Raw genomic sequence first — 18,151 nt, forward strand, 5'->3', positions numbered from 1 at the left:
GACTCTGCTCACTCATTTATTTTGACATAGCTCCCACTTACATGGACCCAGTGGTTGATACCTAAGTTCACTGAAGCCTAGGGAAGACTGGAGAAGAGGCATTCTGTGCTAGCAAAGTGCTGAGTGGCAGGGATGCCCATGCAGAGAGAGAGCCTAGTCAGGAACTCAGAGGAAAGCCGGATGAAAGGGGCTGAGCACGGTGATAGTTTGAGGTCCGAGCCTCACAATGCTGGTAGTGTCCACCCACGGGACAGGCACAGGTTAGGCCCCACGTGGTGAATCAGTACATCCTGGAGAGACACGGCACTCACTCCAGAGAGTGGGGCAATGGTTGGGTTAAGGCAGCAAGTTGAGTACACAACTGAGTACCTTAATGCATTTTTGGACATGTGAGTGTTTCTTGGCAGATTTTCAGAAAAAGCTGGGAAAGGGAAGCTCCAAACATTTAACTTTTTAAAAAGTTTATTTGAGTGTGTATTGGGGCAGGGAGGATGTGTGTGTGTGTGTGTGTGTGTGTGTATGTGTTTCCCATCCACCGATTCACTCTCCAAATGGCCACAATGGCTAGAGGGGGTGGAGAATGAAGCTAGGTGTGAGTGACTCAGTTCAGGTCTCCCAGTACTTGAGCCACCACCACCTCCCAGGATCCATAATGGCAGGAGCAGGAATCAGGAGCTGGAGCCAGGAATGGAATCCTGGTACTCTTATGGCAGCTTAGCCACTCAGACAGATGTCTACCCAAGACTTTCTATTGCATCAGATGGATGCTTGAATCAGTGTTTTTGGGAATAGGAAAGAGAGGGGTGGTAGATCATTCTGGTCTGGGGCAGTCAACACCGGTTGTTCCCTCCCTGTGCTCTTTCTTCCTGTTCACAGGGCTGTCAGTAACGGGTTTGGGAAAGGCAAGGCCTAGATGTCTTCTGGGTTCCTGAGCCATGTTTTTGGAAGAGACACCCAGCCCGTCTCCAGTTATGATGAGAAAGGAGACTTTGTGCTATGCCCTTGAGTGCATGAGGCTCCTCTGTGACCACAGCCTGTTGTACAAGGCCCAGAAAGGGTTAAAAAAAAAAGTCCAAGAATCTCATGCTCTGGACAGAATACTTATACCCAGGCATCTTCAAAATGCTCATGGAAAATGCATATTATGAAAAAATTACACAGAGATGCACCCAAGTAAAATTTTTAATTACATTTTCCAAGAATTTCTTGAAGTATTCTTATACTGACCATTTAAAAAATCTCCCTGGGGTGACCATTTGGCAGTTAAATGTTAAAACGCCAATTAAGACACCTATGTCCCACAACAGAGTGACCAGGTTCGAGACCTGTCTCTGGCCTTTCTGCCAAGGCTTACATGGGAGGCAGTGGGAATGGCTCAGGTAGCTGGGTGCCTGCGACCCACAAAGATTCGTGGAATGCCTCCATGGGCAAGACCTCTCACAGTCTGTCTGCTTCTCAAATAAATTATATTAAAAAAAATTTTAAATACAACATAAGAGGTAAGGAGTGTTTTATATTTTCCTGGATACTTATCCGGACACCTTTTTTTTTTTCCAAAAGATGATTGGACAACCTTTCATTTATATTCTTAGTTTTGTTGCAGAAAAAGTATTGAGAAGTATTTAAAAAAAACACTGTAGATTAAAATGCTATTTTAGGGCAAAAAGCAATGCATGTATGGAAAGGAAGTTAAAGTTTAAGGAGAGAACAGAACAGTGTTCAATATCAGACAGCTGAAGTCGATCTACATGTTTTAAAATGATGGTGGGAATTAAAGTGTGTGATATCGACATTCCGCTGGGTACATCTGGAATAATTGTACTTCTGTTCATTCTTAAAATTAGTGTTGACAATGTGCCACTAACACCATGATTTGTAGCTATTTAATGATCAAACATTCTAGATGTCAACCAAAAAGAGTGCAAATGACTACATGGTTTTTCAAAATTCTTTCAAGTGACAATGAAAGAAAATTGTGAAAACCACTTATCTAGGGACAAGGCTACGGAGCTTCTTGTCAACCTCAAGCTCCCCCGTATTCCCCCCATCCTGTTGGTGGAGACGAGGCTGGGGCAGAGTAGAGGGTGCAGATGAACTTCCTCGTCAGCCTGCTGCTGGGGCCCAGTGTCCTGACGCATCCCCGACTGTGACCGAGTGGAGGCTTCAGGTCCCTGGCTGCCTGCGTTATTCACACCTCCAGTCCCCTGCGTGAGGCCAATCCAGACTTGACAAAAAGGAAACGTGTGGGCATGTCTTCTGCTGGGATGTGGCACCACGTCACTCCACCATTCACACTCGGCTGGCTTTGCAGCGTTTATGACTTTCGGCTACAGGCAGGAACACGTCCGTGTGTGCAGTAATTGCTATGTGGCCAAGTGTGATGGCTTGATGGATGGCTGCGTAAGATGGAGAAAGTGGAAAATGGGTCAGTGGCATGCTTTTCTTCCCCTTTCTTCCTTCTCACCTTTGTCCCCAGTTCCAACAGTCCCTACTCTCCCTGCCCACAGTGTGGCACATAAGGCTCTTGTCACTGAAAAGCTTTTAAAAAAAGCCTTTTTTTTTTTTCCAGTGAGTTTTCACTCTCTCAGGACTTTGGAGTGGTCTGCAGGTGACTTCTGGCTGCAAACTGTCTGGGTGTCCATGAATTAGAAACCCCACTGAGATCCTGCCATGTTCAAGTCTTTGTTAGGGAGCCAAAGCCCTCTAGGCAGCTTCCCCAGATGTCAGCACCTTGGCAACGCCTTGGTTTGAACACAACTTTAATAGCGACTAATTCCCTCGGCCGTGGCACTGCTGCAAATGCTCATCCCCTCACAGGCAAGTTTCAACAGCTGTGTAACCAGATGAAAATATTTTCCCAAACAATAGCACTGTGGCAGAAACAGCTAAGGCACGTCATGGGGACAGCTGTGAGGCCGGGAGCAAATGGAAGTGGGACGGCTTGTCTGCTGTCTGGAGTGACTGCTCCCTTAAGTCTTTAACAGCTTCTGCAGGAAGGGGATTGTTGCAACTATGGACAGATTTTTGTTTTGTTTTTGGCGTATTTATAACACATGACAAGGAATTTGTGTTCTGGAACTATAGCGCCATCGAGCGGAGGTTACTGGGAGAGTTACTCTCCAGTTCCAACCCCAGTTTTGGAAGGAGGGAAAAGTGGCCACCCAGAAACACCAGCTGGGCACATGCAGGCCTGGAGCAGCAAGTCCATCCTTTGTTTTTGATATGACCTCACCTCGCTGATACCACCCCCACCCCCACCCCATCACCTGCTCCCATGAGTACTCTGGTGGGTACCAGAACTAGGATGCTTAGTCTCTCTGATGGCAACCACTAAAATATATGCTATTACTCAAACACATGTCGTTTGCCTCAGAGTCTTTCATAAACTTACAGATTCATTTAAACCCAGTTTGACTCTATGTGTGGGCTTAGGGCTTAGCTTATGTCAAGTCTAACAATAAGAAAGCAGAGATGACAATGCAGGGAGTGGCACTTAGAAAAAGGCCACCTTTTCTTGCGTTCATTTCCCATGACACTCACAGCTGCTTGGTGACAGGCTCTCTAAGAAATCAATGTGAATTCTCATCATAGGGATGTGAGCAAATACAGACGTCCCTTTGTGTCTGTGGGGACTGGTTCTAGGACCCCTGCAGAGAGCAAAATCTGCGGATGTTCAAGTCTCTCATATAAAATGGCACATCTGCATACAACCTATGTACACCCCCTGTACACTTTAAGTCCTCTCTATTTATAATATCTAACACAATGTAAATGCTATGTAAAAGTTGTGGTAGTGTATTGCTTGGGAATACTGACTGGGGGAAAATCTAAGGCATGTTCAGTGCAGATGCAATTGTTTTTCTGAATATTTTCAGTCCACAAGTGGTTGAAGCCATGGATGGGGAGCCCTCCTGGTAAAGACTGGCTGTATTCCTGTATCCATTTCTCTGGATGAAGAAGCAGTATCTCAGAGATGAGTGAGTGGCTTGTGTGGGTCAGAACCTGGTCTGATACTGGAATCTGGGTTCTTTCTGCTACATTTGCTGCCATTAATTCTGCTTTCCCTGAACGTGGGTAATAAACACACTGTCCTAACTAAGTCCTTGTGATTCTTTGTACTTCAGCAGAATCCTCTCTGCGTTTTCCCAAACACAAGAGTACTGCTTGCCTGAGAATCCTTCTTCTTCCAGTTATCCTTCTCTAGAATTTTTCCAGCTCTGTCAAGTTGTCCTTGCATTTTGAGGGCCAAGCCTATAACGGGTGATCCAAGGGCCCTTTTGTTTCGTGCAAGGATAGGTACCACTTCTTGCTTGATTTTTAATTTCCAATGTTGACCACAAAATTCTAAAATTTTTAGAGCTGCCAGGAGGCTTAGAAATGATCTCTCACAGTGGGACTCAACTTCAGTGTGCATCAGAATCACCCTGAGGGCTTGCTCAATAGGTATCCACTGCTGGGTAGCCAACTACCCCAAAATTGAGAAGCTTAAAATGATTGCTAATTGCTATCTCACAGAGTTTCTGTGTGTCAGGAATCCAGAAGTGGCTTGGCAGTGCTCCTGGCTTGGGGACAGCAGTCATCTGGAGGCTTGACTGGCACTTCACAAGCCACTTCTCAAAGGACTTGCTTGTACGGCTGGAGGTGAAGCCTGTTCCTTACCACACAAGTCTCTCGGTAAAGCTGCCTGAACATTGTAGAGACCTGGCTTCTCCTTCCCAAAACTAGTGATCTAAGCCAGAGACCAAGAGAGTGACCAATCTGCAGTATATTCTGTAATCTCATCTTGGAAGAGAGATCCGTAACTTCTGATGTATTTTAGTCACCACACAGACAAATCCTGGGACGAGATGGGACAAGACTACACGAGTAGTGTAGGCATCACTGGGGACCATCTTGGAGGTAGGCTATTACAGCTTGTTAAAACACAGATTTCTGGGCCCCGTCCAGACTTTCTCATTCACTAGGTTCAGGGTGGGGCCCAAGACGTTCCTAACAAGTTCCCAGGTATTTCTGGTATAACTCATCTAGGACATATACTTTGAAAGCCACTGATATAGCCCATATTCTGATTTCATAAATGATGAAATTGAGTGCCACAAAGATGGAGGAAAGTTGGGTAGCAGAAAAGCATGATTAATTATGGAGTACCTGGGATGTTTTAGGCACCAGGCAGTAGTCTTTACATATATATATTTTTTTTTTTTTTTTTTTTTTTTTTTTTTTTTTTTTTAATTTTTGACAGGCAGAGTGGACAGTGAGAGAGAGACAGAGAGAGAAAGGTCTTCCTTTGCCGTTGGTTCACCCTCCAATGGCCGCCGCTGCAGCCGGCGCACCGTGCTGATCCGATGGCAGGAGCCAGGATCCAGGTGCTTTTCCTGGTCTCCCATGGGGTGCAGGGCCCAAGCACCTGGGCCATCCTCCACTGCACTCCCTGGCCATAGCAGAGAGCTGGCCTGGAAGAGGGGCAACCGGGACAGAATCCGGCGCCCCAACCGGGACTAGAACCCGGTGTGCCGGCGCCGCAAGGTGGAGGATTAGCCTATTGAGCCACGGCGCCGGCCCAATTTACATATATTTTTGTTTAAAACAAACCCTGTGTATTACCAACTTATGAACAAGGAAACTAAAAGGAGCTAGGTAACTTGCCCAAGTTCACATAGATGAGGGATCACCAAAAAATTCATGGAAAGTATTATGTAAAAATCTGTACATGAATTTTTTAATTGCAACCAAAAACTAACTTTTAATTCCATTTTCCACAAATATTTTGAAGATCCCCAGATCTGATTCCTGAGCCAGAGTTTTGTTCAAATGAATAGTCTTAAATCTACTATTCTAGTTTAAGTAAATTTATTTTCTTTGAAATTGTATTAGCTGTATTATTATGATCCCATCTCACAGTATTAGATAATCACCTTATAACTTGTACTCATCGAATTTCCATCCCACAAACTAAAAATCATCCTTAGTTTCATTTGAAGACGTGAGAGCTTCAACATTCACAGTACATTCTAAGTCTGTGGAGCTATGTAGAAGCACTGGTTCTGGCAGCGATCCTTGGTGGACTTTGATAATCAGACCAGTTACTCAGAGGTGGAAACCCCAGTCTGTTGCAGGGCTCAACTTGCACGCTGAAGTCACAGTTCCACCCAAACACGGGGCAAGTCTCCTAACAGCCTGACTTGGGTTCGTCATGTGAAAAACGAGGAAAAGAAGAACCACTTCCTGACCCATCTCACAGGGTTTACTGTGAATGAAGTAACATATGCAAAGTCTTTTGCAAGCTGCTAAGTGCCTTGCATGAAGAAGAGACAATTACTGCATTTTTCCATTCACCACCTGCTTATTTCTACTTTTTGGTTCTTATCTCATATTTTGAATGGCACTATGCCATTCAGGCATTTATTGAAATGATTAATTGATTTTTCTTATATAAAATATTTCTCTGGGAAGAATCAAGTTTAGGGTAAGAATTTTTTTTTTTTTTTTGACAGGCAGAATGGACAGTGAGAGAGACAGACAGAGAGAAAGGTCTTCCTTTGCCGTTGGTTCACCCTCCAATGGCCGCTGTGGCCAATGCGCTGCGGCCGGCGCACCGCGCTGATCTGAAGGCAGGAGCCAGGTACTTCTCCTGGTCTCCCATGGGGTGCAGGGCCCAAGCACTTGGGCCATCCTCCACTGCACTCCCAGGCCACAGCAGAGAGCTGGCCTGGAAGAGGGGCAACCGGGACAGAATCCGGCACCCCGACTGGGACTAGAACCTGGTGTGCCAGCGCCGCTAGGCGGAGGATTAGCCTAGTGAGCCGCAGCGCCAGCAGTGTGGTAAGAACTTAGAACAATTAAAAAGGGTGGGGGGGAAGCAAACTCTTATTGTATGCAGGCCCCTCATCTAGGTGCTTAACTTTTAGCAAGTCTGTAAGGGTAAAGTCAATATTTCCATTTTTGCATAGAAATTAAGGAAAAGAGACATAAGGTCATTGCCCCAACCAGGGAAGCCAGGATTTGACTCCATGCTTCCTCAAAGTAGTTAAAATTACTCATCACAGGGTCTGGCTCAAAGTAGACATAGAATCAAGGGGGAGTCTTAAATGTTGCACTAGGTCATTCTTTTGGTAATGACCAGGACCTCCCTCCTGGATAGACCTATCAGAATCAGTGCAGGCTGGGTTGCCCTTATCCAAAATGCTTGGGACCAGAAGTGTTTTGAATTTCAGATGCTGGAAAATTTGCTCATACGTAAGGAGATATCTTGGGGATGGGACCCAAGTCTAAGCACAAAATTCATGTATGTATTCACATGTACATGACACTTCTAGCTTGAAGGTAATTTTATATAACATCCTCAAGAATTTGGAGCATGAAACAAAATTTCACGGTGCAGAATTTTCCACTTGTTGGTGTCATGTTGGTGCTTAAAAAGCTTCCGATTTTGGACATTTCGGATGAAAAAGTGTTGGATTAGGAATGCTCAGCCTGTATTTAGAGAACAATTTTATGAGGACTTCTCAACAAATCCTTTCTTAGCAGGAAAACTTTCCACAGTGGGGAGTCAGATTTCTAGGGCATCTGTTACTGCTGATTTTCCTTTATTATGGATGATAGTGGGAGCAGAATTTCCTGATGATGACAATGTTGTAATTTTAGAACATCCAGAACATGCAATGGTCACTAGGAGGCAGCATGGTTTAACTAAGAAGCTAAGAGAGGAAATCTTGCTTTGGGGGCAAGATTATCAGATATGTGGATTAGAAAAAAAAAATACCATAAGTGGCATTATAAATAACATCTTGGTTTTTACAAAATGTTTTGTGCCAGGTGGAGAGAAAGGATCTGGACACAGTCAAAATGCTTCAAACACCTGGTGAAAAATATCTCCACGGTTGAAAATAATTCAGTGACATGTTTCAAGTCTCCTTGGCCCTGTGCTCTGCAAGTTTAATTAACACCTTTTTCAAAGGTTGAAGATGGGCTCATCAAATCTAGAGACGATGTAAAGCTCGCAGATAGAGACTAAACCAGCACTTGTTACATTTCCTGGAACATAGTAGGTACTCAACAAATGTCTCCTGAGTCTTGTTGATTGCTGATTAATTGCTTAGGACCAATGAGTAGAAATGGCAGTGCCTCTCTGTCTTTCAAATGACTAAAAATAAATAAATAAACTTCAAAAGAAAGCCTGGATGAAGCACAATCCTGTCTAAACTCGGGATCACTGCTTAACCTTGGAGGAGCTGAGCTGCTAGGCACTGCCGGGGCTTCAGAGATAGGTTGATCTGTGAGCCAGGGAAAGACGCTAGAGCTAGATGAACTAAGAAAATGGCAAAGTAGTGACTGACCTCCAAGAGCAGAAAACCAACCATCCACATCACAAGATCCAAAGCAGGTGACACGTGCAGACTCCTCCGTTTATCTCCAAGGAACTTAACTCAAGGACCACTGGAATGTCATCAAGGGCCACTGAGTTTGGATCAGGAGCCATATAATGGCTATGAAGGTAAAAACCTATCCAAGCTGGCTAGACACAAAAGCACAAAGTAGGGGAGTTCCGCGACTTGTGGGAGGGACACAGAGAAGCCAACTGCTCAACAGAGGCACTCCAGGCTGGACCTGTCACAAAACCCATTTCACACTTGGTGGCAGTGGAGCAGAGATTTCTAATAGACCGTGTGCTCTGGATAGGGTTGAATTCATGGGCAGTGAAATTTCTGTTAGAACAGTTTTATACCTGGTGCACTAGTTGGTACTTTTCACATATTGCCTTAAAAAAATTTATTTGAAAGGCAGAGTGACAGAGAGATGTGCAGAAGATGGAGAAATGGGGAAGTGGGGAGAGAGAGATTTCATCTACTGGTTCACTCCCCTAAGAGGCTGCAACAGCAGGGGCTGGGCCAGGCTGAAACTAGGAGCCAGGAACTCCATCCTGGTTTCTGACACGGGTGGCAGGGCCCAAGAACTTGGACCATCTTCCACTGCCTTTTCAGGAGTATTAGCAAGAAAGTGGATCAGAAGTGGAGCAGCTGGGAACTAATAGAGGATGCTGGTGTTTTAAGTGACAGTGTAAGCTGCTGCACCACAATGACAGCCCCTTCGTACTTCATCTTTGATCTTCACAACAGCTCTATGAAGAAAGTGTTAGGAACCTCCATTTTCAAATTTGGAGACCTGATTGCCCTACGTCATTGGTTAGGGCAGGATTCACATACATCAAACACTCGCTCACTGAACAATACCATCTGTGGTCTGTGCCAGGGGAGTGGCGCAAATCATAATTGCTACAGGGGTGTAAACAGAAAAGGCAGAGGAGCCAAACCAGCTTGTGATAAATGAAAAAGCATCAATCATCCTCATGCGTTGCCCCCAGCGCCAGCTCATCAGGAGGCTGAGCGGCACCTCTCTCAAAGCACTTTTCTAGAGGTAGGAATGGAGTCCAGAAACTTCCCTGATCACACACAGAAATGCAGCTGGCTGGGGGCAGAGGAGGAGAAAGCAGAGCCCTTTTATCCACGTGAACGTGCGTAACCCTCTCATTGCCAGTGAGAAAGGGGTCAGTCAGTCTTCCTGGAGAAGAGATGGGAACACTGACTTGCCCAGACCTCGCCCATTCCCTTCCAGATGCCCTTGTGGAGCCCTCGGCCTCCTGTAAGTGGGAGCCTGGGACACAGAGAGGTAACGTGACTCAGCCACATGCGTGGCCCAGCGGAGTTTTACATTCTTACATACTTGAAGAAGTCAGTGTTGGCTGAACTTAATAGTTGAGTCTCAAAATACTCATGAAGCAGCCGGCGCCGCGGCTCACTAGGCTAATCCTCCGCCTAGCGGCGCCGGCACACCGGGTTCTAGTCCCGGTTGGGGCGCCGGATTCTGTCCCGGTTGCCCCTCTTCCAGGCCAGCTCTCTGCTGTGGCCAGGGAGTGCAGTGGAGGATGGCCCAGGTGCTTGGGCCCTGCACCCCATGGGAGACCAGGAAAAGCACCTGGCTCCTGGCTCCTGCCATCGGATCAGCACGGTGAGCCGGCCACAGCGCGCCGGCCGCGGCGGCCATTGGAGGGTGAACCAACGGCAAAAGGAAGACCTTTCTCTCTCTCTCTCACTGTCCACTCTGCCTGTCAAAAAAAAATAAAAATAAAAAAAAAATACTCATGAAGCAAACTTCCCTAAAAGAAATCGATTTGATTGGTCCACATTGATCCTGGGTTGGACATCTGGCTCTTCAAGTTTAAAAGGAACCTAACACTTACAGTACTTACTGCTGTTATTACAGAAACACATTGAATATGCGCTTTCGTCTAATTCCATAAGGTTGATCTTATATCCATTTTTACAGAGTAGGGGATTGATGCTAACTGAGGTGGAGTGTGTGCCTCTGAACTTGTGCTTTGTTTTACGCCACGGGAGCCTGCTCTGTGTAGTAGATGTGCCAAAGGTCTCACCCCTGGGTGCTCTTCTGCATGGCAGAGACCGACTGCCGAGCGCTGCACTTCCAGACTTGAGTTCTGGGTGTGAGTTAGGTACTCCCAACTTCGTAGGGTACTGATTGGGAACCTAATTCCTTCGGGAGAGAGATGGGTAGAAAGCATCCAATCTGCTGGTGCAGGATGCGGCAGGAGTGTGGAAGTTCTGGGGCCAGCAGGTACAAATGCAGTCTCCCACTTAAGCAGCAATGGGTGCCTCATGGTGTAGACGCCACAGCACCTTCAGACGGTGATCTCAGTGTGGCCTGGGGTTCATTTCTGCACAGTCAGGCTGGGGCTTGTCTCTCTGGCCTCGTCATTGATCCTGTCCATTTTATACCCTTACAGCTAGGTATAGGCAGAGCTCCTCTTTCTGTAAGTGAACACGGGCCTTACCTGAGCTGGGGCTGGGTGGGGGGTGCGGATCACAGCTAACATTTTAGGAAGTAAGATGGGTTGATTTCCCCTTGCTATGCATGTGCGTGAATTCTCTTCTCCTGTCTCACGAGTGGGCGGAACCTAAGGATGCTCATGTGGGAGTCTGACTCCTCGTTTGATAATATGGTATTCGATGCCTGTTTCCTTCCTACTATTATTCGCCTGGGAAGATCATGGCACTGCCCGGTCACGTGGAGGACGTGCCAGCACAATCCCATCCCCACTGCTGAGTTACTATACCCATGGAAAGCCACCTGCAACTCCCCTTAAGCTGACATCTATTTTATAGTGGAACTCCCCTCCCTCCTCTCTATGGGGGCCAAAGGAAGGCGTATGTCTTATTTATCTCTTTGAAATGATTTTTACATGATAATTTTCCTTAGTATGATCACAGCTTGGTTCAACATTCTCACAACCAAGTGTTTTTCTTCTCTTTTTGGGGGAAGTAACTTGGAATCACAGAGAAATATTAATCATTTGATGTGGTTTTCTTGATTAAAGGAATTGTACGCAGTTATTTGAAAAATTCAAGGAAGGCTCATTCTCGGATTAGTATCAGATAGAACTTGTATATCTATAACTCATCTCACAGAGCAATTGGCTTTTCATTACAAGTTCAAACACAGAAAAATAAAGAAAATGACAACAGTCATATGATTAAGCCTCCATTAGCAAAATGTCTCAAGGAGCAGCATTGTCCAACCATTATGTAATAAAAACTTTTCTTTTTTTTTAACTTTTATTTAATGAATATAAATTTCCAAAGTACAGCTTATGGATTATAATGGCTTCCCCCCCACCATAACTTCCCTCCCACCCGCAACCCTCCCCTTTCCCTCTCCCTCCCCCCTTCCATTCACATCAAGATTCATTTTCAATTCTCTTTATATACAGAAGATCAGTTTAGCATATATTAAGTAAAGATTTCAAGAGTTTGCACCCACATAGAAACACAAAGTGAAAAATACTGTTTGAGTACTAGTTATAGCATTAAATCACAATGTACAGCATATTAAGGACAGAGATCCTACATGAGGAGTAAGTGCACAGTGACTCCTGTTGTTGACTTAACAAATTGACACTCTTGTTTATGGCATCAGTAATCACCCTAGGCTCTTGTCATGAGTTGCCAAGGCTATGGAAGCCTTTTGAGTTCACCAACTCTGATCATATTTAGACAAGGTCATAGTCAAAGTGGAAGTTCTCTCCTCCCTTCAGAGAAAGGTACCTCCTTCTTTGATGACCTGTTCTTTCCACTGGGATCTCACTTGCGGAGGTTTTTTTTTTTTTTTTTTTTTTGCCAGAGTGTTTTGGCTTTCCATGCCTGTAATACTCTCATGGGCTTTTCAGCCAGATCCACATGCCTTAAGGACTGATTCTGAGGCCAGAGTGCTGTTTAGGACATCTGCCATTCTATGGGTCTGCTGTGTATCTCACTTCCCATGTTGGATCGTTCTCTCCCTTTTTTAATCTATCAGCTAGCTGAGCACCAAAGGGGAAACTTGTTGAAGTGAAATGGACACTATGAGAAACAGTGACTTGATCAGCTCTTGTCCTGACTGTTGATGTACAATGTAATACTTTATCCATTTTAGTATTTTTTTTTGTTCTAGTACTATTGGTTGAACTCTATAATTAACACACAATTATTCTTAGGTGTTTAAATTTTAACTGAAAAGTGATCCCTGTTAGGAATTTGGAAAACATCATGCTGAGTGAAATAAGCCAGTCCCAAAGGGACAAATATATGTTCTCCCTGATCGGTGCCAAAAACTTTTCTAACTTCTGTGTATATAATTTTGGTGGCCTCAAGAAAGACCCACACATCCAAAAACAATCCCACTTCCCTGGATTACAAATACTTCAATTTCTTCAGTTGGTGTGAAGGCTAATTTTATTAGCCAACGTTGGCTATGCCACTGAGTGCCCAGATATTTAGTCAAGTTTTACTTTGTATGTTTCTGGGAGGGTGTTTTTAGACAACATGAGCAATCTAATTGTAGAATGAGTAAAGCAGATGGCCCATCCTAAAGTGAATGGGGCTTAGTCAGTTATTTAAAAACTTGCACACAGCCAATAGGCTGACCCTTCCCCTAAGCAGAGAGAATTCCTCCTGCCTGCCTGCCTTCTGACCGTAACACTGGCATTTTCTCCTGCATTTCCACTGAAACATTAGCTCTTTCTGGTCTTTAAGCCTGCCAGCTTTTGGGCTAAAACTACAGCACCCACTCTCCCAGGTCCCCCATCATTGTGTGACCCAATTCCTTATAATAAATATATATATATCAATTTGTTTATATGTGTGTTTGTGTATATTCTTTTTAAAAAATAATATAGAAAGGACAGAAAACTACCCCTGTATAGCAGAGGGAGGCCCTACTTTTCCACCTGTCTGCTCACGGAAGACTAATTGACAGGTGCTCCTGTCTCTGAAGCATACATTCCTGAGGAGAGCCAGCTGCCTGACCCAAAAGGCAGAGAAAAAACACTTGTGAAGGAGGCACGTGGCATCACAGACAGCTTCATCTGATCATAAAATATGCATAAGGTTTTCAGCAGAATCTTGGTGAGTGGCAGAGGGGTAAAGGGAACGTTTCCCGTCGCGGGCTGTGGACCAGGAAGGCTGGTTCAGAGGGAGCCAGCGCCTCTCAACATAAGCTCGGCTTGAAGGCTTTCACGCGGTGAGATCCTCAGCATGTCCGTGACTTCCCGGGTGACACCCAAGTGTAGACTTTTTGAGTCAGAGGTGCCAATGGGCAGGTTTGAATGCTGGGCCGGATTCCCTGACTTGCCTGGTCATCGTCTCTTGGGAGGATCGTTGCCCTCTCTGAGCTGGGGTCGCCCACTGCTCAGATGTCTGCAGCTCCCATTCAGATTTCAGGCCTTGAGCCTCTCAGAGTCAGGATGGAACAAGACTGGGACGCGGGCATCACAGGAATGGCAAGCAAAGAGTGAAACAGACAAGTTCAGCTTGCAAGGAGGAGCCAGCAGCAACCACAGTCAAGGTCAACCTTGAAGATCAAAGCCAGAAATTCCTCAGGAATTCCTTTGGCCCAATACTCCGGTCTCCAGGTGGTACCTGGATGTGATGGGGCTTGCCCGTGCCATACAAGAAGTTCCAAGGGCAGGACTCTGGACTCCATGACCCTGGAGTATTTCTACTTCATCACCACATTTCTTAAAGGAAAATTTAAACTTAAGTCCCGGACCTTCTACCCAACAGACCAGGAGACTCGCCACTGTGACCCCGAGGGCAAGGGCCTCGGCCAGCCTGTGGAAGAGCAACTCTAGGAGGCAGGGGTGTGGACACTGGGTCCAGAATCAAAGCTGTGTAGACTGCCCACTTCCACATAGCTCACTTGTCCATACGTGGGACTCGGGAAGGGCCTGCCCACCAGGAGTCATGGAGGGGAAAGGACATGAGCAAACCCCACAATCTAGCTCTGTCCCTCACAGATCACTTCCTTCTTCTGTGCCTCAGTTTCCCCATCTGTAGAACACACTGGTCCAATTTCGTGCTCTTTAGTGTCATTGATGTTCTGACATTCTACAGGTAAAAAAAAAAAAAAGTGTCCCTTTATTTTATAATAGGATGCTTGGGACCCCTGCACCCCATATCAGACTGCCTGGGTTCGAGTCCTGGCTCTGCTCCCAATTCCAGCTTCCCACCGATGCTCACCCTGGGAGTCAGCAGAGGACGGCTCAGATGCTTGGGTCCCTGCCACCCAGGCGATCGATGAGGATTGAGTTCCCGGCTCCTGGCTTTGGGCTGACTCAACCCTTGATATTGCAGGCATTTGGGGAGGGAACCAATGGATGAGAAATCTCTGCCTTTCAAATAAATAAAATGAAAAAAAAAAAAAAGATTTTCAAGCGCCCCCGTTTGAGCTAGAAAGAGGAACGTGCCACGCCTGTGTCAGAGGCAGAACCATCCTGTGCTACAGTCCGAGTGTAGGTGTTCTGGAATGAAAGGCCACAGCAAATGCAGATCTCTATTAAGATTGGAAGGGGTGTTGAAGGAAGGCAAGAGAAATAACACCCCCCCACACACCCTGGCTCATTTTGTTTTCACATTTCCAACACAAATTCTGAGGCAGGGCCTTTCCTCCCCTAGCCATGAACTTCTCCTCTCTTCCTGGAACACAGTTCAATGGGAGAGGCTGGCAGAAGGCTGGCTCTTCCTCTAGTGCATTCTCTCCCCTGGGCTTCAGGGCAGCAGCCAGCTTCAGCCCAAGGCTCTGGGCCACTTATTTTATTTATTTATTTTTGACAGGCAGAGTGGACAGTGAGAGAGAGAGAGACAGAGAGAAAGGTCTTCCTTTGCCGTTGGTTCACCCCCCAATGGCCACCGTGGCTGGCGCACCGCGCTGATCCGAAGGCAGGAGCCAGGTGCTTATCCTGGTCTCCCATGGGGTGCAGGGCCCAAGCACCTGGGCCATCCTCCACTGCACTCCCAGGCCATATCAGAGAGCTGGCCTGGAAGACGGGCAACCGGGACAGAATCTGGCGCCCCGACAGGGACTAGAACCCGGTGTGCTGGCGCAGCAGGCAGAGGATTAGCCTATTGAGCCACGGCACCGGCCACTCTGGGCCACTTATGATGGAGTTAGCACAACCCGCCACTTCCCACTGAGATGCAGAGCAGAGATCATTCTTAACAACGCGATATTTTTTTTTCCAAAGGAAAGTAGACGATGTTAGGCTTTGTAAGGAAAGATGTTAGTGATCCTGATGTTGTTATCCTGATTACAAAATGCCTTCTGCCTGGGAAAAGTAGCTGCTCTGGGGAGGGAGGTGCCCCTTTCAACATGGGGTCACAGGGCTCAGCGAGGCCCCACCCAAAGCCTTGAATCTTTGCACCTGTCCTTGGCTGGGTAAGTCCCATCCACCTCCAGGGTGTGGTATGACTTCTTCAGGAAGTCTTCCTCCACCTGTAAGGTTGGGTTAGGTGCCTATGTCACATGGCAATGCCCCACTGAATCCCTGTGTGTCCCAGGACTCCCGGTCATCCTCCTGCGTCCCCTCTTTGGAATGCTTTTGCTCCCTGCAGCCTGCACCCAGGACCCTTCTTCAGAGGAGCTGACAGCCTGTGACAGCCCTTGGCACAGGGAGCTGTGACTCCCTGGAGCTTCTGAGGTTTTGCTCACTACTCCGTCCCAGGAGCTATCAATGGACTCAATGGAGTTTGGGAATGAATGAAGAGACCATGAACTACAAGTCTCTGAATCAATCCTGATAGAAGGGTGAACCCAGGAACATATCTGGCGCCTCCAGAGAAGCACAGGTCTGCAACAGAAACAGGAGAGCATGTCTTCCCCATGATGGAGTGAGTGTTAGGGGACCCTAGAAGCTGGGCGTAGGCCCAGAAGAACCTCTTCTTTCTCATGCATCTCCCTTCACTGCACGCTCTCGGCCTTTGGCTGTCAATCACATCTCCCAACAGGCCTTCCTCCTAAACATGTTCTTGTGTGTTCCATCAGTCTGTCTTCATCTCCTGGCTTCTTGCCTCTTGTTAGACACTGAGCCACCCCGAAGTTCCACCCTGAACCCTGCATCCTCTCCGGCAGCTCTGCTCACTGGTGTTCCCCCAGCGTCCCCAGTCTCCTGTGGCCACCCCTTCCAGACGGCGGCACCTGGGGCCTTGGGCTGTAATCGCCACACTCCTGGCCCACTCCTCTGTGGAATGTAGTTGTGACACTGAAACCCGCTCTGTTGCCACAGCACTGTGACTAGCGCGTCCAGGCAGGCCCAGGCAGGTCACCAGGGGTTTTGTTGACACGAAGGGTAGCCCGCAGCTTTCCCAGAAGAAACCGCAGCAATGGCTTAGAGCTGACACTTGGCCCAGAGGGAGGCGTGGGCAGATTGGAGGCCTTTATACTCTGAGTCATGTTGGGGCAGGGGATGGAGGGCTGGGGGCTGGAGCATCCTGAGGAAGAAGAGCAAGACCCCTGCCCGGTCTAGTTGGGAGTGGGGGGTGGGCCACTGATGGACAAGTCACATAGCAGAAATGAGAGTGCCGGACAGGAGGCCTCTGCAGGGAGGGGAGGCCCTCTGGTTCAGAGAAAGGGCCCTCGAGTAGTCCAGAGTGGAAAGAGCCTTCAAGAGGCAGAGATGAGGCACCGAAACCTTAGGCTGAAAAGAAAAACTGCCCGGAAATGAACTTGGTAAAAGTGGGTTTCTTTCCCTGGCTAGAGTGGACAATGTTCATCAAACATTCACAGGTTAAGTTCAGAGCGCTTGGCGAGTGTGGCAGTGCAAGAAGTGATGGCGACCTCGGCGAGGCAGGCAGGCAGGGGTCACAGGGGATGTTAATGATTCACGCTCGGCCAGGAGGCTGACGGACTTAGACACTGACTACTGTAGGACCCAGGCACAGGGAGGCGCAGAAGGAGCACGAAGATGACAAGGCTTCATGCAAGGTGGTCCCAGGGGAAGGGCTGCTCTCACAGGTGCAGTTCCAGGTTTTCCTTGCTGTCTCTTTTGCCACCCCGCCCTGTCCAGACCCCCATCCACACACACATACCCCACCAACAGCCAGAGACAACAAATCTGCCGGCCTCCTTTCCCTTCAGCAAATGTGTACCTAGGGTCTTCCTCGCAGCGGGCACCAGAGAAACAGAGGAAGTCAATTGGAAAACGTCTCTGCCCCTGGGGTACTTGTGCGCCATGGGCGGGACACAGGCAGGATGCTGGCATGTGGACAGTGACATGCAGTAGAGGAAAACCCAGCAGAGAAGAGGCAAAGAGATCCTGACTAGAACAGGTCGGGAAGGCAGAGCCATGTTCATGACGGAGGGCAGGGCAGGCTCTGAACTCGCACGGGTTCTTCTGCGCCTTCTCTATGCCACAGCTACCCACAGAGAACACCATGAGTACAGTGACCGACAGGAGGACGTGGCTCCTGCATCTGTGTGCTTACAGGCTGGTTCCCTTTCTGCACACGCTACACCAAGGATCTTCTCCATCATGGTCACGGGCACGTTACCGCCCTGCTTAAAACCCTTCGATGACTCTGCAATGGCTCCAGGATCTAATTCTGGCACCCTAGTAGGTTTTAGGACTTCACATCCCTGTCCCATCTGTGTTCCGGTCTGGGTCCAGCCATGGCTTGCTTTCCTCCTCTCTTGAGAGAGCATCATGAAAGTCTAATTTGCCTGGGACAGTCTTGCATTACGCCTGTCTTCCTGCCGTCATTGCTGTGTGCTACTTTGCTCTCGAGAGCATCCCAGTGTGGATAAGAAATCATAGTCAAGGCTTCTGGGG

Source organism: Oryctolagus cuniculus, chromosome 1 (genome assembly GCF_964237555.1).
Source record: "Oryctolagus cuniculus chromosome 1, mOryCun1.1, whole genome shotgun sequence".
NCBI lineage: Eukaryota > Metazoa > Chordata > Mammalia > Lagomorpha > Leporidae > Oryctolagus > Oryctolagus cuniculus.